At 50.6% G+C, this 25,665-nt stretch overlaps 1 protein-coding gene and 1 non-coding gene across 5 annotated transcripts in view; one reads left to right on the top strand and one right to left on the bottom strand.

Moving 5' to 3' along the window:
• The window catches only part of PRKCZ (protein kinase C zeta), a 103,141-nt gene that overhangs the window by 57,002 nt on the left and 20,474 nt on the right, over positions 1-25,665 (bottom strand). The window lies entirely within an intron of this gene.
• Positions 3,752-3,857, top strand: LOC145508060 (U6 spliceosomal RNA). The gene has a single exon (XR_014055329.1). It is a non-coding gene; the product is annotated as a U6 spliceosomal RNA (small nuclear RNA).

The following is a 25,665-nucleotide window of genomic DNA, read 5'->3' as shown; positions in this document are numbered from 1 at the left end:
AGGGACAAGAAGTAACACAAGAAGGGTTTTAACCAGGTGGTTCAGAGCAGGTACACACAGCTCGCTGCCACCCGGGTGCAGAATCCGAGTGTTCTCTTTTTTTTCCTTTTTTCAGACTTACTTATTTTTGACTGTGCTGGATCTTGGTTGCTGCACTCAGGCTTTCTCTAGTTGTGGGAGCGGGAGCTGCTCTCTAGTTGTGGGCTTCTCATTGCAATGGCCTCTCTTGTTGTGGAGCACAGGCTCTAAAGTGTGTGGGCCTCAGCAGCTGCGGCGCATGGGCTAAGCTGCTCTGCAGCATGTGGGATCTTCCTGGACCAGGGGGCGACCCCACGTCCCCTGCGTTAGTAGGCGGACTCTCAACCATTGGGCCACCAGGGAAGCCCTCGAGTGTTGCATTTTCCCTCAGAAAAAATCCTCGTCTCACTTTCATTGCTTTGAAAATGCATTTCAAGGTTTCTCTGCTCCTTGCAAGTCATTTGATTTAGCTGGATGTGGACAAATGATTTTCAGCTTAACTGGAACAGCAAGTAGGTCACAACCGGGATTCAGGGCTGTTGAACCAATGCCTCACAGGCTCACAAAACATAGGACTAAGGGGTGACCAGAGACTCCTGTGTGTCCCGCCCAATCCTGGCCTCCCCAGGGGTTCTACCAGCAGGTTCTCCCAGTTCCTCTGAGGGGCCACGGTCCCCACCCCCCAAGAACCGTGCCGGTCCCTTTCCATGGTGAGGTCAGCGAGTCCTCACCTCAGGTGTTACCCCTCTTTCCTGGGCCCCCAGCATCAGCCCTTCCCCATCCAGTGTTTCCATCTTGGTGTGACTTACGTTCACTACAACCTGCAACTTTATCTGTTTCTGCACTTCTGCTCATTAACCAGGTGAGACTAGAAGCACGTCCTCTATGTCATGGTTCTCTCGGTATCTGCCTGGCCTGGAATCTGGGGCCATACCGCTCAGCTGTGGGAAAGGAGAAGGGAAAGGAGGGAGGAAGGAGGAGGGAAAGGAGGGAGGGAGGGAAGGAGGGAGGGAGGGAAGGAGGGAGGGAGGAGGGAGGGAGGGAGAAGGAGGGAGGGAGGAGGGAGGGAGGGAGGAGGGAGGGAGGGAGGAGGGAGGGAGGGGAGGAGGGAGGAGGGAAGGAGGAAGGAGGGAGGAGGGAAGGAGGAAGGAGGGAGGAGGGAGGAGGGAGGGATGAGGGAGGGAGGGATGAGGGAGGGAGGGAGGGAGGAGGGAGGGAGGGAGGGAGGGAGGGAAACTCAGGCTCATATCAGCAAAACACCTGCTCCAGCTCCATGAACTGTAATTCCACATAGATCTCCTAATTCATTCTCGCAACTCCTGGGGACGGGGTGTCCCTGATGTTCTGTGTGGGAAGGAGGGTGTGGGGGGGTGCAGAGGGGGAGGACCTGTTGGTCCCAGAACAGACCCGCCCCACTCCTCCAGATAGAGGCAGCGCCAAGCTGGTCCAAGGCAGCAGGAGCCTTATTATTAGATGAATCTATGAGTCCAGGCACCAGGGAATCTGAAGTTTAAACCTGACCCCGCAGGCATGAGGGGTTGTTTGGAAGCAGAATCACAAGCCACCCACCACCCCCACCCAGCCCACCCCAACCTCTGAGAGAACCCCAGATGGCAGTCAGCTCCTTAGACCAGTGCTGCCCCCATGATGGCTTCAGGCAGGGGCACAGCACCCTATGGGAACAGAGTGCACCCCACATTCATGTTTCCCAGGGTGTTTAAGTAAAGCATCTCCTGAGTTTAGAGAAATGGCCTGAAGACCTGGGTCTCGCAGGCTGCATTCCAGGGAGAAGCTGCCAGGGCTTCTTGGCTCAACCTGGCTGTGGCAGCACTGCCCTCTCACCAGGGCCCCCAGGCCTGGGGGCAGAGAGCAGGGACCCACCACTCCCCCTCATCCTCATCAGCTGAGTTATTTCTGATTTCTCCCTGGTCCCCAAGAAAGGCCCCCAGGACCCAGAACAACCACTCCTTCTGGAAGGCCACATGGTGTTTCACACACAGGCTGCGGGTGTGTCCCCACCATCCTGAGAAGTGAAATCTCATTCCTCCCAGCTCCAGGGGGTGGGGGTGGGGGTTGGTGCCAAGTCCACCAGGTCCTGGGGCAGGGGATCCAAGTCTAACAGCTCCTGAGGGTGTGTGTATGTCCAAGTCCACCAACACTTGGGAGGGGGATCCAAGTACACTAGCTCCTGGGGGGGTGGTTTGCAGCCTGTGTCAATCCTGCACCCCCCACTAGCATCCACCTGACACCACCACCCCCAACCAGGCAGCAGGAATAGCACAGGGTGCTGGATGGGTCCATACAGGGCCAGGGGCCAAGGCTGGTTAGGGTGCCACGCTCCTCCCACACCAAAGGGTCAAGGGGTGGGCCCAGGACCAGGCAACACTCTGGACCTCTGTCAAAACACTAGAGAGACCTGCCCTCCTCCATGAACAATGGAGAGCCAGAGGGCAAAGCCTAGACGAAGTCAGCCTGCCTTGCTCCCTCCCTCGACCCCTGGTGGATCCACAGCATCTTGCTGATCCTCTGCTGCTCCCCGGCTGGGCCCTGAAGCCCCCCCTTTCCCCACGTACATAGAGCAGGCAAAGCTCAGAGCTCCTCAGGGTCACGGGGACCTGATCAGTGGTGACATCAAAGGATGCCCTCAGTGACAAGCCAGCAGGACCTGCCTCTATCATGACAACTGACACAAACCAGTTACTCGTGCACATCAGCTGATCAGTCTTCCTGACAGTCCTCTTCCCTAAACACTGCAAAACACAACACAAGGGCGAGTCATAGCTTCCCTGCATTGCCAGCAGTAGAGCCCTCTGTACAAGGATTCCCATTCCTGTGTGTGTGTGTGTGTGTGTGTGTGTGTGTTGGGTCTATGTGTGGTGTGCGTGTGTGTCTATGTGGTGTTTGTGTTTCTATCTGTGTGTGTCTGTGTGTGTGTGTCTGTGTGCATGTGTTTCTGTGTGTTGTGTATGTATGTGCATGTCTGTGTCTCTGAATGTACATGTGTGTGGTGTGTGTATGTATGTGGTGTGTGTGTCCGTGTATGTATGTATGTGTGTGGCGCATGTGTTCATGTGTGTCTCTGTGTGGTATGTGTGTATATATGTATGTGTCTGCGTGTGTGCATGTGTCTGTGTGTGGTATGTGTATATGTATGTATGTGTGTGTGTGGTGTGTATATGGCTGTGTGCATGTGTCTGTGTGTGTGCACGTGGTGTGTGGCATGTGTGTATGTATGTGTGTCTCTGTGTGGTGTGTGTATGTATGTGTCTGTGTGTGACTGCATGCATGTCTGTGTGTCTTGTGTGGTGTATACATGTGTGTGGTATGCATGTATGTATGCGTGTCTGTGCATGTTGTGCCTATGTGTGGTGTGTGAATGTATGTATGCGTGTGTGGTGTGTGTGTATGTATGTGTGTGTGGTGTGTGTATGTATGTATGTGTGTGTGTGGTGTGTGTCTGTGTGTGTGCATACGTGTGCTGCTAACACTCAGGCTGAAGACACATCAGAGACTGAGGCCAGAGTGGACCCCTGGCTCTGCAAGAGGAGAAGCCACGAGTCGGGAGTAGACCTGGGGTCTTGCTGCCTCCACGTTTTCTGACTCCTAACTTGCAGCCCAGGACCATTTCTAATTCCCATGGAAACAGCAGCACCGTGGGAGCAGCACAGAAGCCACTTCCCCCAGAATTGTCACCCACTGCTCAGAAATACATCAACAGCTCTAACACACTAGTGCTGCTTTTGAGCACCCACTGAAGACAAGCTTCACCGATACAGAGAAGATTAGCATGGCCCCTGCGCAAGAATGACATGCAAATTCATGAAGCATTCCATATATTTTACCACTGTCACCATGACTGTCGAGACACTAGTCCTGCTGATGGGCAAAGAAAGTGTCCACAGCGGTATGATCAACAAGAAATGTTGTGAAATGGCCTCTCACCTGCAGTGTTTCCAGTACTAACCTCATCTGGCCCTCCCCTCACCACTCCCCACTGCTTTTGCACCCCTCTCCTTCCCCCTACACACACCATTTTTATTCTGGGGGCCATTATCCCACACCCCTTATTGCTGCCAAAACCACATGGGCTGGGGGCCCGCGCTGGATGGACAGACACCTCTGCCCCCAACCCATACCCCTCCTGTATGTGGTTGGAAAACATTTTGCTTTTCTGAATGAAAAAGATTCTATTGCAAAGAAAAAAAAAAAAGGCAAGCTTCACAAAATCCATGTGACTCCATTCCCTGTGTCCACATCTGCCTTGTGAGGAGACAGAGGCCCAGAGGAGACCCAAGACCAGATTGGGAAGTGGGGGCTGCTGGACACCGAGACCCGAGCTCTGACCCCACAGCGGTCGGGCCTCTGGCACCATCCTGACCCTCAGAGACCTGTGATCTTGCCCTGAGTGTCCTGGACACACAGAAACCCCTGTCCCATCAGAGGGATGAAGCCACAGGGTCACAGAAAGAAAGGAGCAGCTCCTTCATGGCCACTGCCAACTGTACCGAGGGGGTCGTGGGAGATGACAAGAATAGCAGGGAGGGAGAAGGCAGTGGCACCCCACTCCAGTACTCTTGCCTGGAAAATCCCATGGACGGAGGAGCCTGGTAGGCTGCAGTCCATGGGGTGGTGAAGAGTTGGACACGACTGAGCAACTTCACTTTCACTTTTCATGCATTGGAGAAGGAAACGGCAACCCACTTCAGTGTTCTTGCCTGGAGAGTCCCAGGGCCGGGGGAGCCTAGTGGGCTGCCGTCTATGGGATCGCACAGAGTCGGACACGACTGAAGTGACTTAGCAGCAGCAGCAGCAGCAGAGGATAGAGGAGTAGGGGAGGGAAGAGAGAAAGTGGGAGAATTTAATGCTGAATTAATAGCCTGCCTCTAAAAGTTGTAACCATAAGGTATGATTCAGGTTGGGCCCAGAGAGAATGAGATGTTTTCTCATATGCCTCTTATGTTATACCTCTGTAGAGAGAGTTTCTTTGGAGAATGTGAACTATTTACTGTGGTTATTGAATTGTAACCCAGAGATATACATTGGCTTTGAATGGGGAGAAGTGATGAGTCTGAGGGGACATAAGAGGTGTATTGTGAACAGCCATTGCTTAGGTTGAGATGGGCTCAGCTGAAGTTGGAGTATGTTGTGGTTTTCAAGTAAAACAATATTGACTGTATCAACTGTCTCAGAAAAATGATGTTAGCCTGGAAGTTTTGTTCGTATCTGGAGATGCCAGGACAGGCAGGTGTATTTTTACTTACAACTAGAGAACTAGAATGATGCCAGTTAAATGATGATGCTGTTAAGGTGCTGCACTCAATATGCCAGCAGGTTTGGAAAACTCAGCAGTGGCCACAGGACTGGAGAAAGGTCAGTTTTCATTCCAATCCCAAAGAAAGGCAATGCCAGAGAATGTTCAAACTACCGCACAATCAAAGAATGTTCAAACTATCGCACAATTGCACTCACCTCACATGTTAGCAAAGTAATGCTCAAAATTCTCCAAGGCAGACTTCAACAGTGTGTGAACCGTGAGCTTCCAGATGTTCAAGCTGGATTTAGAAAAGGCAGAGGAACCAGAGATCAAGTTGCCAACATCTTTTGGATCACAGAAAAAGCGAGAGAGTTCCAGAAAAACATGTACTTCTGTTTTATTGACTATGCCAAAGCCTTTGACAGTGTGGATCACAACAAACTGTGGAAAATTCTTCAAGAGATGGGAATACTGGACCACCTTACCTGCCTCCTGAGAAATCTGTATGCAGGTCAAGAAGCAACAGTTAGAACCAGACATGGCACAACAGACTGGTTCCAAATAGGGAAAGGAGTACTTCAAGGCTGTATATTGTCACCCTGCTTATTTAACTTATATGCAGAGTACATCATGCAAAATGCCAGGCTGGATGAAGCACAAGCTGGAATCAAGATTGCTGGGAGAAATATCAGTAGCCTCAGATACACAGATGACACCACCCTTATGGCAGAAAGCGAAGAAGTACTAAAGAGCCTTTTGATGAAAGTGAAAGAGGAGAGTGAAAAAGCTGGCTTAAAACTCAACACTCAGAAAACTAAGATCATGACATCCAGTCCCATCACTTCATGACAAACAGATGGGGAAACAATGGAAACAGTGAGAGACTTTATTTTCTTAGGCTCCAAAATCACTGCAGATGGTGACTGCAGCCATGAAATTATTATTATTATTATTTTAGTTGGAGGCTAATTACTTTACAATATTGTAGTGGTTTTTGCCATACATTGATATGAATCAGCCATGGGTTTACATGTGTTCCCCATCCTGAACCCCCCTCCCACCTCCCTCCCCATCCCATCCCTCTGGGTCATCCCATTGCACCAGCCCTGAGCACTTGTCTCATGCATCGAACCTGGACTGGTGTTCTGTTTCACATATGATAATATACATGCCTCAATGCTATTCTCTCAGATCATTCCACCCTCACCTTCTCCCACAGAGTCCAAAAGACTGTTCTATGCATCTGTGTCTCTTTTTCTGTCTCACATATAGGGTTATCGTTACCATCTTTCTAAATTCCATATATATATGCATTAGTATACTATATTGGTGTTTTTCTTTCTGGCTTACTTCACTTTGTATAATGGTGCAGCCATGAAATTAAAAGATGCTTGTTCCTTGGAAGAAAAGCTATGACCAATCTAGATAGCATATTAAAAAGAAGAGACATGACTTTGCCAACAAAGATTTATCTTGTCAGAGCTATGGTTTTTTCAGTAGTCATGTATGGATGTGAGAATTGGACTATAAAGAAAGCTGAGCACCAAAGAATTGATGCTTTTGAACTGTGGTGTTGGAGAAGACTTTTGAGAGTCCCTTGGACTGCAAGGAGATCTAACCAGTCAATCCTCAAGGAAATCAGTCCTGAATATTCATTGGAAGGGCTGATGCTGAAGCTGAAGCTCCAATACTTTGGCCACTTGATGCAAAGAACTGACTCATTGGAAAAGACCTGATGCTGGGAAAGATTGAAGGCAGGAGGAGAAGGGGACGACAGAAGATGAGATGGTTGGATGGCACCACCAACTCAATGGATATGAGTTTGGGCAAGCTCCGGGAGTTGGTGATGGACAGGGAAGCCTGGCATGCTGCAGTGCATGGGGTCGCAAAGAGTCAGACATGACTGAGCGACTGAACTAATCTAAACTATAAACTAGACAACTAGAAAGACTCTTGAGTGGCTTTACAAAGGTATGCAAACAAAGTGCTAGATAGGGATTTAACTTTTCAATATAAGAATAGCAGATAGCATCAATCTAAGTTATTTGAAATTTCCTTCACTTTTTTTTTTTTATTCTTTTAGATAAAGGAGATAAATCTTTTTGCTGTTTCCAAGACCCCTCCTGCTTAATGAATCTGTAATGTTTCTTCAAAGAATCGGAAATGTCTTAGACTTCCAGGTTAATTTAGGTAAGGAGGGTTTTAGGGTTCTCCAGAGAAGCTGAACCATAAGGTTGTGTGTGTACATGTGTATAGAGATTTATTATAAAGAATTGGGCCACATGATTATGGATCCAAACACAGTTTGATGTAGTGCCCAAAGCAGAAGTCTCCATAACCCAGACTTTTCAGGTGTTCATTCCTTTACAGCCTGAAGGTTTACAAACTCAGGAAACTGGAGCCTTACTAGGAGTCAGCCTTACTAGGAGAGATGATTCAGCTTTCCCTCATTATCAAAGCTAATAGAAGAACGTTGCAATTTCAAATCTTAGGCATTAGATTTGAGGCCTTTACATTTGTACTAAATGGCCTACCCTTTGAGTTCCATGCAGAGATAAGCAGATTGTTTTCTCATTCATAAATATCTTTTTTTTCTTAATCTTTTTTCATTAGAATTTGAAGTAAGAGGAAATAAAACTTTGTTAGCACATAATTAGGAGAGACTTCCTAGAGATTGGTAGACTTGAAAGTTGAGAAGTTATGTAGGTCAGCTCCATGCTGGCCTCCGAGTGATGATTGCTTCTTGGGTAGTTTCCAGATGAATTAGAACTGGGCAGTTGGGTGGGCAGGGCAAAGTGATGAGCATTTAACTGTTTTCTTCATCAGAGAGAAGGAATAATCATGGTATTAACAATTAATTTTCCCTCAAAATTCCTCTTATTGCCAGTTCTCTGAAGAGTTGGGAAACCTAGAGAGTCCAAATAGCTTCCTTAGTTGTGAACATTTGCTACAAAACAAATGAGCAAATACTTGTTAAATGTTTTCCTTAAGCAGTACTCTTGTGTGGTCTGATAGTTACTTCTCAAGTTAGAAGGAAGATTTGGTGAGAAGAATTTGTTTCCCCCCCACCCCAACAAGTCTCACTTGGATTAAATAATTATTAGGAAAAAAAAAAAAAAAAAAGAATAGCAGGGAGCCCACAGGAAACTGGGCAGAGCTTGTTATAGGCAAAAGACTGAACGAGACAGAAACTGAGCTTTAAGAAAAATGACTGGGGAGCCAGAAATTAATTTAAGGCCAAAAACAGCCAATATGGGAGGTGGGAGATGGGCTGCAGTGGGGTGGCTGGGGGAGTGCCGCAGCAGGAGCCTCAGATCTGATTACCCCTTGGTGACCACTGTCCATGCTGTGGGCCAGCACATCACACACAAGAACACGGCCACATGGGGAGACCACAGGGAGGCCACGGGCCCTGGGACATGCAGTTCAGGCTGGAACCAGGTTTCTTTCATTTCTCACCAAAGATGGTATCCAGGGACAGAAGGAGGGCTGCCCCCAGGGGTGGAGAGGTGACAGCAAAGGAGAACCCCGAAACTGTGCATCGAAATGGAAGGACATGTGGGCTCTCTTAGAAGGTGGCTGCTCCGACATGACAAACCGGGAAGTCACTGAGAAGTCTCTGGTGTGACAAACTGGGAAATCACCCACAGCAGTTGGGACAAGGGGGTGTCTGGCAGGAGACATGGCCCCCAAGTCAGACTGGATAAGGGACACGTGGACTGGACCTAGCACTGAGGCCCCTAACTTGTGCCCGCATGCAAGCATCTGGGGCCCCTCCTGTGATTACCTGGCGCATCTCCCTCCAAGGCCATCCAAGTGTGTGCAGGCGTCTGGAGTTGAGGGGACCAAGTGCTACAGGCCCTCTGTCCATACCATCCACGTACAGTGTGTCCACATCTGTCTACACAGCACCCACGCCCGACCACGTCACATCCACACGGTGTCTGCACCCGCCCACACCTGTCTAAACCCAGGAGGAAGCACTTTTCAAAGGAACAGCAGCTGCCAGCTCAGCCCATGGGCTGCCCGCCTCCTCCCCACTGGGCATGGATTGCAGAGGCTACAGCTTCAGCCTCCTTCCTGGCGGGAGACCCTCGCAGGCATTGCAACATCTCTGTGCATCTGTTTCCCGAGACCCACCACAGGGCATCCTGGTGTACTGGGGCTGCGTCTACACCTGGGCCACAGGGCAGCACATGGAGAGCAGTAGGGCGTTCCCCCACCGTGGGGGCCGGTGCGTCAGAGGCCTGAAAGGTTTAAGATGGTGGAGCTGAGTTTAAAGTCTTGGCAGGGACTGAACTCAGAGCCACCCCCAAACTCTTCCTGATGTCTAGGCCTCTCTCCTTTCTGAGCACAGGGCCCAGACCCCCACCCTGAGCCCCACCCCCCTGCCATCTGCTCACCTTGAAAACCACGCCTCCAGCTTTCTCAGATAAACCATCCTCTACTGCTTAAAAATAATTAACTTTAAAAGCTCCCTTTGTACAAAAACAGATCAGCTAAAATCCATGAATAATTTATGCTTGTTCTGTTCACTCCCAAGAATGTCGCTGCAGAGCTCAGCAAAGTCTCCGTTCTAAATGAACCCAAGGCCTTCAGATCCACAGGACCCTGGTGAGTCTCCACGACCCCAAAGCTGAGAAGGCGAAGGTGGTCTGCATTTACCAGCAGGTGCTCCCAGGGGGGCCAGGAAGGAGGGAGGCGCCCACTCTGTGCTCTGTTCCCCTGGGCTGTCCCGAGGTGGGACCCCACCGCCTGCCCTCCTCCCAGCTGAGTGGTCCACCGAGTGCACGGTTTCCTTCCTCAACACCAGGTCTGCCCTGTCACCCCACAGACAGCCCAGAGCCTCAGATTAATTCCATCTTGTTCTGTTATCCTGCGGGGTCACTTCACACAGGAAAACATGCTGGGGGTTGGGGGGGTGGTTGCTGACGTGACCAAGCATCTGGGGGTTCTGGACAGACAGGGTAGCCGCCATTGGGCAGACCCCACAGGAGCACGAGGAAGGACGTCCTCATGAGGACAGACTGACTGACTCACGGGCCCCCAAGTACCTTCTGATTCAAGAGTCACTCCTCCACATGAGCCTTTCTCCTTCGTAATGAATTTTTATGCTATAAAAATAGGTGTAAGGGACATGGAAAATATCAGAAGAAGGAAAAGAGAAGGAAAACTGGTCCATCTTCGCACTGACATCACAGATGCCCGTCTGTTCTCCACCTGAAGTCAATACCTTGGACAACCTTGCTCTGACGTGCCGACCAGCGGGTTCAAGTAGAGAAGGCTGAGCCCAACGTGCACAGTGGTGGGTCTGTCGTTATACATTGACCGGGACAACCAACAAACACACAGGCACACAATCCCATTCTAAAATGGGCAAAGGACCTGAACAGATGTTTCTCCAAAGAAGACAGACTGGCAGCCGATGAACACGAGGAAAGATGCTCAACGTTACTGACCACTAGGGAAACGCCAATCAAAAACACCATGAGACGCCACCTCACACCCAATAGGGTGGCTCCCAGAAAACAAGATCAGAAAACTGCTGGTGAGAAAGGGAAGAAATGGGATGCCTGGGCACTGTTGGCAGGAATGTAAATTAGTGCAGCTCCTGCAGAAAACAGTCTGGTGGTTCCTCAAAGAATTAAAAATGGAATTATCCTATGATCCAGAAATTCCAGTTGTATGTATATTCCCAAAAGAATTGAAAGCAAGGACTCGAAAAGTTATTTGTACACCCATGTTCAGAGCAGCATTGTTCACAACAGCCAAAAGATGGAAGCAAACCAAGTGTTCATCAGTGGATGATGGATAAGTGAAGTGTGGTCCATCCACATGATGGACGATGATTCAGTCATAAAAAGGAGGAGAATCTGAAGCCCACTGCAACATGGCTGAACCTTGAGGACATAATGCTAAGTGACACAAGCAGACGTGAAAGAACACACAATGTAAGATCCCACTTGTATGAGGACCTGGAAGGTGGGTGTCAGGAGGGGGTGGGGAGTGTTTAATGGGATAGAGTTTCAATTTGGGAAGAGGAAAAAGTTCTGGAGACGGATCATGGTGATGGTTACACAACTATGTGAATATACGTTAACTACTGAGCTGCATACTTAAAAATGGCTAAAATGGTAAGTTTTATATTAAGCGTATTTTTTTTCTTGTTAAGTCACTTAGTCGTGTCTGACTCTTTGGGACCCCATGGACTGCAGCACGCCAGGCTCCCCTGTCCTTCACTATCTCCTGGAGTTTGCTCAAACTCATGTCCATTCAGTCAGTGATGCCATCCAACCATCTCATCCTCTGTCGTCCCCTTCTCCTTCTGCCCTCAATCTTTCCCAGCATCAGGGTCTTTTCCACTGAGTCAGCTCTTCACATCAGGTGGCCAAAGTATTGGAGCTTCAGCTTCAGCATCAGTCCTTCCAATGTATAGTCAGGGTTGATTTCCTTTAGGATTGACTGCTTTGATTTCCGTGTAGTCCAAGGGAGTCTTCTCCAGCACATTTTGAAAGCATCAATTCTTCGGCATTCAGCTTTCAATATGGTTCAACTCTCACATCTCTGCCTGACTACTGGAAAAATCATAGCTTTGGCTATATGGACCTTTGTCGGCAAAGTGATGTCTCTCTCTGCTTTTTAATATGCTGTCTAGGTTTGTCATAGCTTCTCTTCCAAGGAGCAAGTGTCTTTTAATTTCATGGCTGCAGTCACCATCCGAAGTGATTTTGGAGCCCGAGAAAATAAAGTCTGTCACTGTTTCCACTTTTTCCCCTTCTATTTGCCATGAAATGATGGGACTGGATGCCATGATCATGGGATCAAGTGTGTTTTCACCACAATTTTTTAAAACAACAAAAAACAAGGGTGGGTTGGATTTGGTGCATGGGCCATAGTTCTTTAACCCTTTTTATAAAGAGTGTCCATGTGATGGCACATTGGCTGGTCTTTAAAAGTGGTCTTTACAAAGTGTATTCAATGATCTGCTTAGATCACAATGTCAAGAAAAACAGGGTTCTGCAGATTGTACAGAAAGCTAAACTAACATGGTGGAAAAATCTGGACGGGCTCTAACACTTCAGCCTTGTGAGATCTGAGGAGCAAACCACATGCTGGACATAGAAAACGAGGCACAAACCTTCATTCCTACATGTGGGATGGCCTCCCTGGAGAAGGGTCAGGGGTTTCTTCAGGACCACATGAGCTCAGGACTCTGCCCAGTGACTGGACCCTCCTGTCCGGGAAGGGGCAGCTGCAGAGTAGGACGTCACAGCCTGGCCACGTCCTCCGGGTGGTGTGATGGACCCTGTGGGGACACTGGGCTTGGGGTCCTGGTCAGTGAGGTCCTCTGTGGTCAGTCACGCACCGTTCACTGTAAATCCTCAGGCAGTTTTCTTGTTCCCAACCGGGAGAAGACGCCAAGAACAGCTGATCACAAGGATTGTAGACCTGCCAGGCTGTGAGCCTGTGGGGACCCCAGGATTCAACTTCTGCAGGTCCCATTCTGGCCGAACTGCATCCCCCCAAACCAAAATGCTAAGTCCTGACCCCTGGTACCTCAGACAGTGCCCTCATTTGGAAATAGGGTCGCTGCAGATGTCTGAAGTTAGAATGAGGTCTCAGGGTGGCCCCTGATCCAAATGACTGGTGGCTTTATAAAAAGATTCTAAATGATTAAAATACATTGTTGTTCCTGGCCAGAGTGATTGCTCGTCTGGGATTCTGGGCCAAGGCAATGATGAGTCGACCAGAGGGGCTGACACAGTGCAGCCCAGGGGACCCTGCCACCCCCGGGGCCACTAGCAGCTGCTACCCGCCTGCAGCCAAGCTGCAGATGGGGAGGAATTTTAACTAACGTGATGCCTCCATAGCACCTTAATGTTAGCAAGCATGTGAGACTAGATTAGAATTTAAAAGGATCCACTCACTGGGTAGCTCCAGAAAGGGCAATTAAAATTTTTCCTTTCTTTTTTATTGCCTGTTTCAAATTTTCTGCAGCCAACATGTGCTTGTGGTTTCAACCAGAAATGCTGTCTAAATACAAACTGGAAAGTCCTGTCTGTCTGATGCAGCCTTTTCGTCCACTCCCGGTCACCAGTGTCCCCTCAAGATGGCAAGTGAAGATGCTGCGGTGGCGGAAGCTTCAGGGAGCGGCACACGTGACCCAGCCCTGGCTGGCTCAAGGCCCTGGCAGGCTGACCCACATAGCAGGGCTGCCAGTCCTCCCAGGCAGCGAGCAGCATGTGCAGCCCATCGCTGACTGGCCCCGGGGTTGGGGGACCTTTGGTGTAAGGAGGGGACATCTTCACAGAAGCCCATCTGATAAATGCCCAGGGAGACTGCCTCTGAGATCAAAGCAGGCCTACTCCAACCTCCAGCACAAGATCTGTGTACTGGGGGAGAGGACAAACTGGAGGGGGCTCTTCATGGAGAGGAGGACAGTATGAAGAGGTGGGGACTGATACGGGGCTGGGAGGGGGTGGGGAGGGAGATGGGGGTGGGGGTAGGAGAGGGGCGGGAGGGAGACAGGGATGGGAGGTGGTGGGGAGAGAGACAAGGGTGGGAGGGAGAGGCCTGCAAACCTCCTGACACAGCTGCCTTTGCAGAGGGAGGTGGGGGATGGGGCAGCGAGGGCCCCCGACCCTGGCAAGATGAGGGTGGGGGGTCATGGGGAGTCATGGCCCAGGGAGAGCCCATCTACAGGCCGTCAGCCTGTAGGGGAAGAGTCATCAGGTAAGGGGGCAGAGCCTGGGCCAGGTAGACCTGGAGAGGCTGTGACTGTCTTCAGGTCACATGGGAGGGAAAGAGCAGGATGGAGGTAGCAAAGGCCACAGAGAAATGGAGGGCACAGAGAAAGCCACTATTCAGCCATGGCTCTGCCCCGGCAGAACAAAGGATGCCTTCAGGCCATGTGTTCAGGCAGCCAACACGTGCCAGTCACCAGGCAGCCGGCCCCTCACGCCATCCCCACAGCCCACCTGCAGCCCCACCTTGAAGCCAGGGCTCCCCCCGCAGCCGCCTGGACACTGCCTCCACCGCTGACCCCAGGGGCTCCATGCCAGGTGCCAGTTCCCTGGGAGCACCAGCTCCCTGGAGGCTGGCCGGATGGGACGCACCTGCCCCATTAGGTCACACGTCCTTCCTCAGGGGGTCACTTCACACACGGGGGCAAAAAGATGGCACCCTAACATCCTAAATGCCAGCTTCAGAAGAAAAACCACCTCAGCTTATTAATTTATTCTTCCCACAAGTCTTCTGGATGACATAACACACACACTGCTCAGATACCTTGTCACAGCCCTGCGCTAACACCACCAAGAATTTCTGGATGATGAGATAAGACCAAAAAATGTCCCTTCCCCTCCAAAAACCCCCAAATTATGCAAGAACAAGGGAATCATTAAAATGCTTTTGAGCAAAGGTCTTACCAGTGGCTTGTAAGTGCAAGGACCACCTGGCATCTCAGGTCCCCGTCAAAGGTGCTAACACCACTGCTCTCTGGGAGGCAGGGCTCTACCCAGCTGTGGGCATGGTCAGCCTATGACAACACCATGACTCAAAGCTATGAGGCGTCAAACCTGTCTTTTATTCTGTTTCTTACAGAACTCTGTTTAAAAGCAGATGAGAAGACGAAAGAGTTCTCAGGCTCTGCTGTACAACATGCTGCTGCTGCTGCTGCTAAGTCGCTTCAGTCGTGTCTGACTCTGTGCGACCCCATAGATGGCAGCCCACCAGGCTCCGCCATCTCTGGGATTCTCCAGGCAAGAACACTGGAGTGGGTTGCCATTTCCTTCTCCAGTGCATGAAAGTGAAAACGGAAAGTGAAGTCACTCAGTCATGTTCGACTCTTTGCGACCCCATGGACTGCAGCCTACCAGGCTCCTCCATCCATGGGATTTTCCAGGCAAGAGTACTGGAGTGGGGTGCCATTGCCTTCTCCAGCTGTACAACATGGGAATATGGTTAACACCCCTGAACCACACACTAAATGTGGTTAAGATGCCCCGTTAGAACGACCAAAACCCAGAACACAATGACACCAAATGCTGGTGAGGACTGGAGCAACGGGAACTCTTTGCTGGCCGCTGATGGGAATGCAGATGGTGCAGCCACTTGGGAGACAGTTCAGAGTTTTCTTATGAAACTAAACACAGTCTTACTGGACAAGCCAGCAGCCATACTCCTTGGTGTTTACCCAAAGGAGCTGAAGACTATGTCCATACAAAAACGTGCCCTTAGATGTTTACAACAGCTTTATTCATATCCTTCAAAACTTGGAAGCAATGAAGGTACCTTTCAGTGGGTGATGGACAAATAAACTGTTCTAGCCAGACAACGGAAATATTATCCAGTTAAAAAGAAATGAGCGAGGTTTCCCTGATGGTGTAGTAGTAAAGAATCCACCTGCCAATGCAGGAGATGTCAGTTCAAGTCCTGGTGCAGGAAGATCCCACATGCCACAGAGCAACTAAGCCTGTGCACCACAACTACTGAGCCCATGCTCTAGAGTCTGAGAGTGGCAACTACTGAGCCCATACTCCACAACAAAGAGAAGCCTGTGCACCACAATTAGAGAGCAGCCCCCGCTTGCCACAACGAGAGAAGGCCCATGTGCAGCAACGAAGACCCAGGGCAGCCAAAAATAAAAATAATTTTTTTTAAAAAGGAAATGAGCCATCAAGTCATGAAAAGACATGGAGGAAACTTACATGCATATGACTAAGTGAAAGACGCCAATTTGAAAAGGCTACATACTGTATGATTCCAACAGTAAGATAATCTGGAAAAGGCAAAATGCTGGAGACAGTTAAAGATGAGTGGTTGCCAGGGGCTGGGGAGCGGGAGGGGTGACCAGGGGGAGCACAGAGGGCTTTCAGGGCAGTGAAATGCTGTGTGTGATACAACAATGGTGGGTACACATCATTGTACATTTGTCCAAACACATAGAACGCACAACACCGAGAGTGACCCCCAGCGTAAACTGTGGGATCTGGGAGATGTAACAAGGTACCCTCTGGTAGGGGTATTGATAATGGGCAGGCTGTGTGTGTGGTGGGGCATGTATGAGAACCCTCTGTATCTTTCTCTCAATTTTGCTGCGAACCTAAACTTGCCCTAGAAAATAAAACCTTAATTTTAAAAGAGAATCCTAAACAGGGTTGAAACGGTGATTTTTACGTCCTGTGTTAAGCAGCGATGGCTGACTGAAGAAGATGTATGAGGGACGAGGGGGCCATGGGGGGTCATGCATGCTCCAGAGTTGGCTGGTCCCAGTTGCTCTGCAGGACAGTGACCGGCACCTCCATCCCATAACCCATCATCATGTTTGTGGGCACAAGCCTCCAGCAGGGCCAGGGGCTGCTGGTGCTTCTGTGTGACTCACTGTGCTTCACACACTTTCAGAAATACTGAGTCAAGTCACACACTGCAAGCATCTCTAAAAACTACAATGTGAATGAAGGTAACACAAAATTCACGCAGTGTGCATCTCTAATGACGACCTGGACAGCAACATGGCAAATCCATGATTATCATCTCAAAGAATATTTAAGATGAATCACTGCATGAGAAAATTTGAAATGTTCTGAAGTCTTACAGGTCAAAAATGAAAGAAACTGAGATTTTTCCAAAATTAGAAAACAATCCTAAAAATAGACGTGACATTTCCAGTAATAACTTTTTTTTTAATGGGGTAGAGTTCTTTTTGGTCTTTTAGCTCCAGCACGCAAACTCTTCTTTATGTGGGATCTAGTTCCCTAACCAGGGATCAAACCCCAGCCCCCTGCATTGGGAGTGTGGAATCTTAGCCACTGGACACCAGGGAAGTCCCTCCAATAGTAGTTTGTTGGGGTGAAAAAAAATTTTTTTCTAAATGGCCCCGAAGTAAACTTTTGTCAACTATACAACAGGAAAGTGAAAGTCCCTCCGTCGTGTCTCTTTGTGACCCCATAGACTGTAGCTTGCCAGGCCCTCCTTCAGGTCTTTCCAACCCAGGGATGGAACCCAGGTTTCCCGCACTGCAGGCAGATTCTTTTACCATCTGAGCCACCAGAGAAGCCCAAGAATACTGGAGTGGGTAGCCAATCCCTTCTCCAGTGGATCTTCTGACCCAGTAATCGAACCGGGGTCTCCCTCATTGTAGGCGGATTCTTTACTGTCTGAGCCACAAGGGAAGCCCTATACAACGGGAAAGACTGAGGTATTTATCTTTGAGGTTTCTCTATAGGAAATATTGCAAAATTGTCATTTAAGAAGAAAATTAGAGTGTTTTCACCTAGAAAATACTGGGAAAAATGTATTATAGGATCATGCCAAGCAGATATTTAATGATGAGTCTAATTAAGGTGATTTTTTAAGATTCTGGGATGCAGTTCATATTTTAAAAGTTATCATTTAGCTTTATTTCTCATACTAAATAAAAATGCACATACACGTGTAAAAACAGACAACTGCAGAAAGTACAAACAAACAAATGTATATGTACTACGATACTCTTCATGCAGCAAAAAAGGGTAAACAAAACACACACTTTCTCCTTGGAGAAGGAAACGGCAACCCACTCCAGCATTCCTGCCTGGAGAATCCCATGGACAGAGGAGCCTGGAGGGCTACAGTCCATGGGGTCTCAAGAGTTGGACACAACTTAGTGACTAAGCCACCACCACCAAAACACACACACCTATTTTTTCAAAAAGAAACACAGGAAGAATAAGTATAAAGGATGAATGAAATTGGTTGTACATGGGCTGAAGGTACATGACTAGGAATCTTTGTGCAGAGTTTTTATTTTTGATTCATGTAATATCACACAATTCCTCAATAAACAAACAAAGATGGGGACATACCCTAAAAGTGAGTGCAGACAGAAATAAATAAACCCAGCTGACTATTGCATCAACAACAGCCACAGGGGCCATGGGGCCCAGGTGACCCCCCAGGAGCCACACGTGAACTGAACCCATGTCGGGGGAGCAGAGTCCAAGGACCAAGGCTGCAAGGGAGGCGTGTTTGCACGTAGACAGGGCACACGGGTCCTGATGCAGTGGACTGGGGCTGAGGAGCCCAGGAGGCCTGGAGCAGGTGGCTGGAGCCAGGGCAGCTCGAGGGTGGGAGCTTGAGGGTCAGAGCACGAGCCCGGGCCCCACTGCTAGGTGTGAGGGGGACACAGAGCCCAGACCTGCCTCCAAAAGTCCCCTCCATCCCAAGGAGGCCAGGTCCCCAGAGCAGCTCCAGGTTGGACGAGGACCGTGCCTGCTAGTCCCAGAAGCAACTGTGCCAAAAAGTGGGGATCCCCTTAAACGCTGGGGGAACGTCCCCCTCACTGGCAGAAGCCACTTCTGCAGGCCCTGCCAGCCAAATGCAGCAAATTGGAGCCTCAAAAGGAACGATGAAAATGAATTTTAATAAACTCACAATTCAGAAAAACCCCAGTCCACACGGATACAATGTTGCCTTTAAACAGGAAGGCAACAGGGGACAGCTCTTCCTTACAGCACAAAATGCCAACTAACACTGGTAAGGGCTTCCCTGGTGGCTCAGCAATAAATATGCCTGTCAATGCAGGAGACACGGGTTCGATCCCTGGGTCAGGAAAGATCCCCTGGAGGAGGAAATGGCAACCATAGACAGAGGAGCCTGGGAGCTATACAGTCCATGGGGTGGCGAAAGAGTAGAACACAACTGAGCCACTAAACACCAAGAACAATACCAGTCAAGGGAGTGACGGAAAGAGAAACCGGCTACGTGAGTGCCCCAACAATAACAACCCTCCCACAGAGGCTGACACCATGTGCAGCAGACACACAACCCCAGCCTCCATCCCAGACCTCCCCTCATTCCATGGACCTGAGACACTGGTGTTAGAAGCGAGACCACAGAGTGGGTGGCACCGGCTTGGAAAGGCTGCTCCAGATAACAAAGGATTTGGAAAAAATGTGATAAACAGCACAGTGTGGCAAGAAGAGGAGGAGTATGTAGTCCACACGGTCTGTTCTGAGACTCAGTGTTTTCAGGAGAGCAACATGTGGAACACTAACCTGGGAATGGGGTGTTTAAAGCTGGTCTCTGCAGTGTAACAACCCTCACCACGGCTTCAGTTGGTCCTGTCACTGTGCAGGCACTCTGCCCCTGCCTGCAACCTCAGGGCTGCTCCAGGAAGCCACCCACCACTAGGCTCACCTGTAGACTATGAACCACAATGGGTACTGCTCTGAAGGGGGCGGCCTGGGAAAGTGGCATTTCTGAGCTGCGGGGATCAACCAGCTGGGACCCAGTGTCTGAGTCACCCTCTGACCTTCTCTGATTACTGTGCATCTCCTGCCTGCAGTCAGGTCACTAGGCAGCTCGAGGTCGGCCGCAGCAGCAGCAGCATTTACACCAGGGAAATGGGCAGGAGCAACATAGGAGAGCAAGCTTACACGCTCCGAGCGCTCAGCCGCCTCCAGTGCAAAACAGTCACTGATGCTTAGTCAGCTACCCTCACAGTCTCCACCAAACTCACCTTGAACCGGCCAAGGGACACAGCACCGGTGGAAAGGTGCCCCTGTCTGGTTGATCCTGGATGACTGCTCGGCAGCCGGCCGAGGGACACATAGCACCAGTGTAAAGGTGCCCCTGTCTGGTTGATCCTGGATGACTGCTCGGCAGCCCCAGCTCCCCACAGGGTTACCCGCTCAGGGTTCCCTCCCCAGACAACACCAGAGATGGAGGTGGGGGAGGCGGCCAGGGTTGAAGGGAGCCACCTGCAGCCACTCCAGCTCAGGCCAGTCAGGGCAGCAGCCAGAATATGCCTAGGCTCTCCTGGGGCAGCACTGCAGCGTACGACCTGGGGACTCACCTGGAGCCGTGACGGCCAGATCAGCCTGTATCACCACCACTGCTTAACAGGAGGACAGGTGGAAGAGAACTGACCGTGCTCACTGGGAAGACCCTGCATCCACGGCCGTAGCTGTGCTGCCCTCCTCACCCTCTAGCCCTGCCCACCTCTCCCGGACGAAGGGACTGAAGGGAAGTCTGTGTCCCTGCCTGTGGGGGTCGGAGAACCCCCTGCCTTGCCCCACCATGGGGGCTCCAGGCCCATCACCCACCACTGAGCGCCCAGTATCACCCTACTGGCCAGGGTCTGGCCCTTCTGCTCCTCAGGCCCATCTGACAAGCTCCCAGTGGCCAAAGTTGGAATAATGTGGACAAGAAAACAAAATAGGAGCAAGAAATGACCATCTGTGAGTTCAGACAAACCAACATAAATAAGGAAATGGGTGTGACATCAAACACCCTGAGAAGAAAAGTCCAGATAATCCACATGGACACCCCTTCCCCTCGTGGTGGGCTGTGCTGACAACTTTCCTCAGAAAACAGGGTGAGAAGGGGAAAGAGGGACTCTACAAGGAGACACCGGCAGAGACACCTTAGCCAGGTGTGCAAGGCCACGTGACCTGGTGATGTGAGCACAGGTGAGAGAGCAGGTGCCCTGGTGTGATATGATGAGCAGGGTGGCAGTCCTGTGGCTCCTCCCGAGGCCATGCCCCAGTCTAAGCATGAGAAAAACATCAGACAAAGCCCAGCAGATGGGCACATAATGGACATGACGGGCACATATCTGGCCAGACCTCCTGCACAGGCCAAGGTCACAGAAACAAGGGGCGTCTGGGGCCTGTCGCAGCCAGAGGAGCCTGAGCACACATGACGACTGACGTCACGTGGGGTCCTGGGTGGGAAATGAGGAAACTGGGTGAGGTGGGTCAGGAGCCCACGGAAACGTGTTAACACAGGATTCTTAGCCATGACTGACACACACACTGGTGGTACTGTGTCCCGCACCACCACCCCGACCCTCCCTAAACCCAAGCCTGCTCTAAAATATAGTGTCTATCAACCCATACCCAGAGCTGGGCTGAAAAGAACCACAATGTACCAACTCTGCTGCCTCCAGCTGCCAGGGGCTCCCCTGTTCACCTTCACCTCTCTGTCAGCGCCACTCCTTGTCCCATGGGCACTTGGGCCCTCGGACGTGCTGATTCCCAACATCCACACCCAACCACGTTCACCCATGAAGGCCTGGCCAGCCAAGGTTCTTCTGCACAGTTTTAACCATCTATTAATAGAAGGTGTCCAGGCAAACAGCAGCAGGAACACAATCATTTACTATGTTCCCTCCAAGATCACAGTTAAAGGAAAAGAAACACTGATAAACCCATCACAGCAAAGAGGAGGGCGGTGACAACACCACGCAGAATCCCGGAAGGCAGCCACCTGACTACAGTCACAGGAAACTGGGCAGGGAGGAGCCCCCAAGGCCATGACTCAGAGACTCCTAGACTCTAAGAAGACCCCCACCCTCACCTGGGCAGCAGATGGAATGAGGGCCTGACCCAGTGGGACGGTGGCAGCCTGGTCACACAGTATGAGACCCCAGCCTCCTGGGAGCAGCCCACTGGGGACAGCAAACTGGCCATCCCTATGGGCTGGTGACCATGGGTCACAGGGGCCAAGGGAAATCTCCTGGCAAAATAAGCTGAGAAAAAGAACCTGGGTGGACATGGAACCATGGGAACGGATGAAGAACATGTTTAGAATGAAGACACCAGCTCCTCTTTCACCCAACCCCCTCTGCTCAGACAGCTATGGGTGCCAGTGCCTCATTCACGAACTAGGTCCTCAAAGTGGCGGGGACTTAAGCCCACGACCACACTCCATTTAAGAAGGTCTGAGTGGTAGCCAGACCCTCAGCAGAGAGCCTGGACTTGGACCCAGTCTGCGGAAGATGAATCCCAGCTCTGCCAGGCACAGCTGTGTGATTTGGGAAAATGATCTGACCTCTCTGTGCCTTGGGTGGCATTCTCTCCATGGAACACAGAAAACAGCAGCAGCTGCCCATAGAGGATCGTGAGGACTAAAGCATTCATGTGTTTGAAGCCTTAAAGCCATCAAAGTGCTCAGTGACTCACTGTGTATGATGGCACCTCTTGCCACAATTAATAACCTCAAAGAAACACTATGATCGTCCAGCTCCGAAACAAGGGTGGAACAGTCTATTCCAGAAACAAACCTTCAGAAAACAAAACAGAACTCTTAAAAAATAAGGACAAGACAACATACTTAATAGACGGTTTGGATGAGAAAAATTAAAGGTATCACCTAGAAAATAAAACAGAAGTGGAAAACAGAAAATCAGAGAACCAGTCCAGGAGTTCCAACAAACCACTGGTGGGCATTCTAGAAAAGGTACCAGAGGGCAGTGAACCATCAAAGGAATAACTGAACAGAAGTGTCCCACCAGGAATGCCTGGAGCATCCATACTGAAAGTTTCAGCACAGGAAACAAAACACATCTCATCAAGGCATGTCGTCATGGAACTTGCGGATATAGGAGACAAAAGATCCTAGAAACTTTCAGCAGAAAAAAAATCCCATGACAATCAAACTGGCCTCTGATTTCATGATCAGACCGGAAACCAGTGGACCATGGTCAGCCCGTTCAATGTGCCAATGGGGGCAATTCTAACACAGGCTCCCATACCCAGCTAAACTATCACCAAACGTTCCACTCAGGTAAACGCACTTTCACTCCAGGTCTCAAAAGACTTACTCTCCTTTCCCTCCAGACCCCTTTCTCAGAACGTATCTGGAGAACATCTTAACTGGAGATCAGGCCAAGAAACAGGACAGGGGGCGAGGCACAGAAAGGTCAGGTCATTTTCCCAAATCACAGGATGGAGGATGGACCAGGGATGGGAGAGGCAGACAAAGCAGAGCAGTGGGAGATCCATGGGATAAAAGCAAAGAGAGGTCCTGGGTGTGCTGTGTGGAGCCTGGGGGTGCCCAGGAGTGCTACCTATGCACTGAGAAGATTATGGGAATATTTCAGGCAGGACATCTAGAAAATTCTAAGGAAGAAAATCAAGACAAGTATCAACAGCAAGAGAAACTACAAGCTGTGCATGACAGAAAATAGGACGCTGGTGGCTCTTAACATTTACTTGTGCATTAAATTGTTGTTGTTTAGTCACTAAATTATGTCTGTCTCTCTTGCGATGCTGTGGATTGTAGCCTGCCAGGCTTCTCTGTTGCTGGGATTTCCCAGGCAAGAATACTAGAGTGGGTTTCCAAATCCGTCTGCAGGGGATCTTCCTGACCCAGGGATTGAACCTGTATCTCCTGCATTGGCAGGCAAGTTCTTTACCACTGAGCCACCAGGGAAGCCCCATGAATAGTCTACGTGAATGTTTATGTCATCCACAGGACATAAACAGTCAGTGACTAAACAACCCCACTGGGGGCAGAGGGAGGGAGTGCTGCACTGCTGTGTCTAGAGACATAGCAGAACAAGTTAACACCTCTGACAGAAACGCAAGATTCAGAAAGGCAGAAGCATGTGCCAAGGGTGGGGGAGCGGCAATGATACCAGTTTTCTCTCTTTAAGCCACATGGACTATTCAGCACCTTAAAATAGAAATATATAAAACTCAAAATTAAATTCAAGCTGTGAAAACAATACATCATGCAAACCGTACACACGAGCACGTCCCGACCAGGATGAGAGGTCCACCCTCATTGACGTGACCTCATTCCAGCCTCCTGACAATCCCACGTCAAAGAAAAGGTAACCAAGGCACAGGGCGGGGGGGGGGGGCACAGGGCAGGTGACCAGGGCAGCCCTGGGGTGCTGACCCCAGTTCCCCTCACAGTGCCCACACACAGAGATAATCCTTGCTGCTGCAAATCAACTCTTCTTCAACTTCCCACAGAAAATACATGAAAAGGAGCAACCTTTAAAAAGACCAGACACATAACTACCAAATCAAACAATAAAACACAAATTCAGGGTCCCCCCAGCCCCAGCATCCCATGCACAATCTCTTGTTCACTCCATAAACCATCACAGAGTAAAATGAAGATGAAGCAGCCTCCATGGGCGTCAGATCACAGCATCTGAAATAATCTCCAAGAAGACTGGTTAGTTGTCAACTTGGATCCTCACCCCTCCTGACCTGGGGCCTCTTGGAGGAAACGGAGACTTGCAGGCTCGTGGTTTGGCAACTGGGGCTGGGGATGAGGGGGTGTGGAACCTGACTGGGCCCAGACAGAGTGAACAAGGTGGCCTACTCCACATTTTAGGATGATCCTAAAAATAAACTGCCACGTCCACATGCATGGCGGGGATTCTGCAGTGCCACCTCCTGAGTGAAAGATAACAGCCACGATTTGGGGACCAAAACAATTCGAATGCTGCATGAGTAGCTGGTTCAGGTGGCTAATCTTAGACAAAGCTGTTCCTGCCCCTTGCACAGAACAGCCAGCTTTTCTGGTCAGAGAGCCTGCCTGGTGTCCCACCCCCACCCCAGCATGAAACACACATCTGACCCTCCTGGAGCTGTGGCCCCAAGTGCTACTCGCCCCCCAGAAGCAGAGGCCCAGCGGCATGAGGCATCTACCAAGGGGGGGCCAGACCTACTGGCCCCTCACCCCAAACGTGCCATTCCCAAGATCTAGGCAGGGAAATACAGAAAGGAACTGATCTCTGTTCTTGGCCGTTAGAAACAGTGACACAACACCTGGAAGGAGGGTCTGTCCTCCAAGGGCTGGCGTCACCAGGCCCTGGCTCCAAGGACAGCACTCAGGACGGCCCCCTCACCCTGGGCCTCCCCACAGCAGCAGGAGACAGGTGCCCCCAGGCTTTAGGACGCTCAGTGGGGCTTGGGACCTGAGCCAGGCACCTGTCAGCTGGAGCACTGAGAAGGACAGGCCTTACGATGGATGGACTGCCGTGGGGCCCGCTTTGTTCTAGGGCATGGACACAGCCCCCAAACTCACTGCACAAATGTGAAAAGGAACAAGACAGGAAGATGGGGATCTTCTGAAGTAGGCTGTCTCTGTGGGGCCCCAGGCCAGGGCCCAGGGAGAGGGCCTGAGGGTGGCATCTGCCCAGGTGGGCTCCTTGCAGCTCTGTGTGACCGACTGAACAGCAGGCAGTCTGCAGGTAAAGTCAGGAAGGTTACAAAGCTCACGCTCCTTACGTAAGTGTCAGCGGCTCTCAACTTTGTGAAGGCGGTCCATCAGTGGCTGACGCAGTGGAGACAGGAGTGGGGAGGCCACACAGATGGGACCAGGACACGGATACAGGTGGGCCCCGCCACAACCCCACCTGGCAGCTCCAACACAGACAGGATGGCTGTGGTTCTGGGGGGCTCACTCCTCCAACCTGTCCCCCATTCACGGCTTTGACTAAACTCAGCCGAGGCGCTGGGCCCTGAGGCCACGTCCTGGGTCCTCGGGCAGCCCGCCTGCACCAAGGGTCCCACCAGCCCTGCATGGGCAGCGTGTGATCACATGAACGGGAACAGGCTGAGACGGCCCGGAGAAACTATGACACAGCTAATTTCTGTTCCGTGGCC

Source organism: Giraffa tippelskirchi, chromosome 5 (genome assembly GCF_054371585.1).
Source record: "Giraffa tippelskirchi isolate mGirTip1 chromosome 5, T2T-mGirTip1v1.2.pri, whole genome shotgun sequence".
Taxonomy (NCBI): domain Eukaryota; kingdom Metazoa; phylum Chordata; class Mammalia; order Artiodactyla; family Giraffidae; genus Giraffa; species Giraffa tippelskirchi.
The sequence above is the reverse complement of the archived record's forward strand: the minus strand, read 5'-3'. Positions and strand labels throughout refer to the sequence as shown.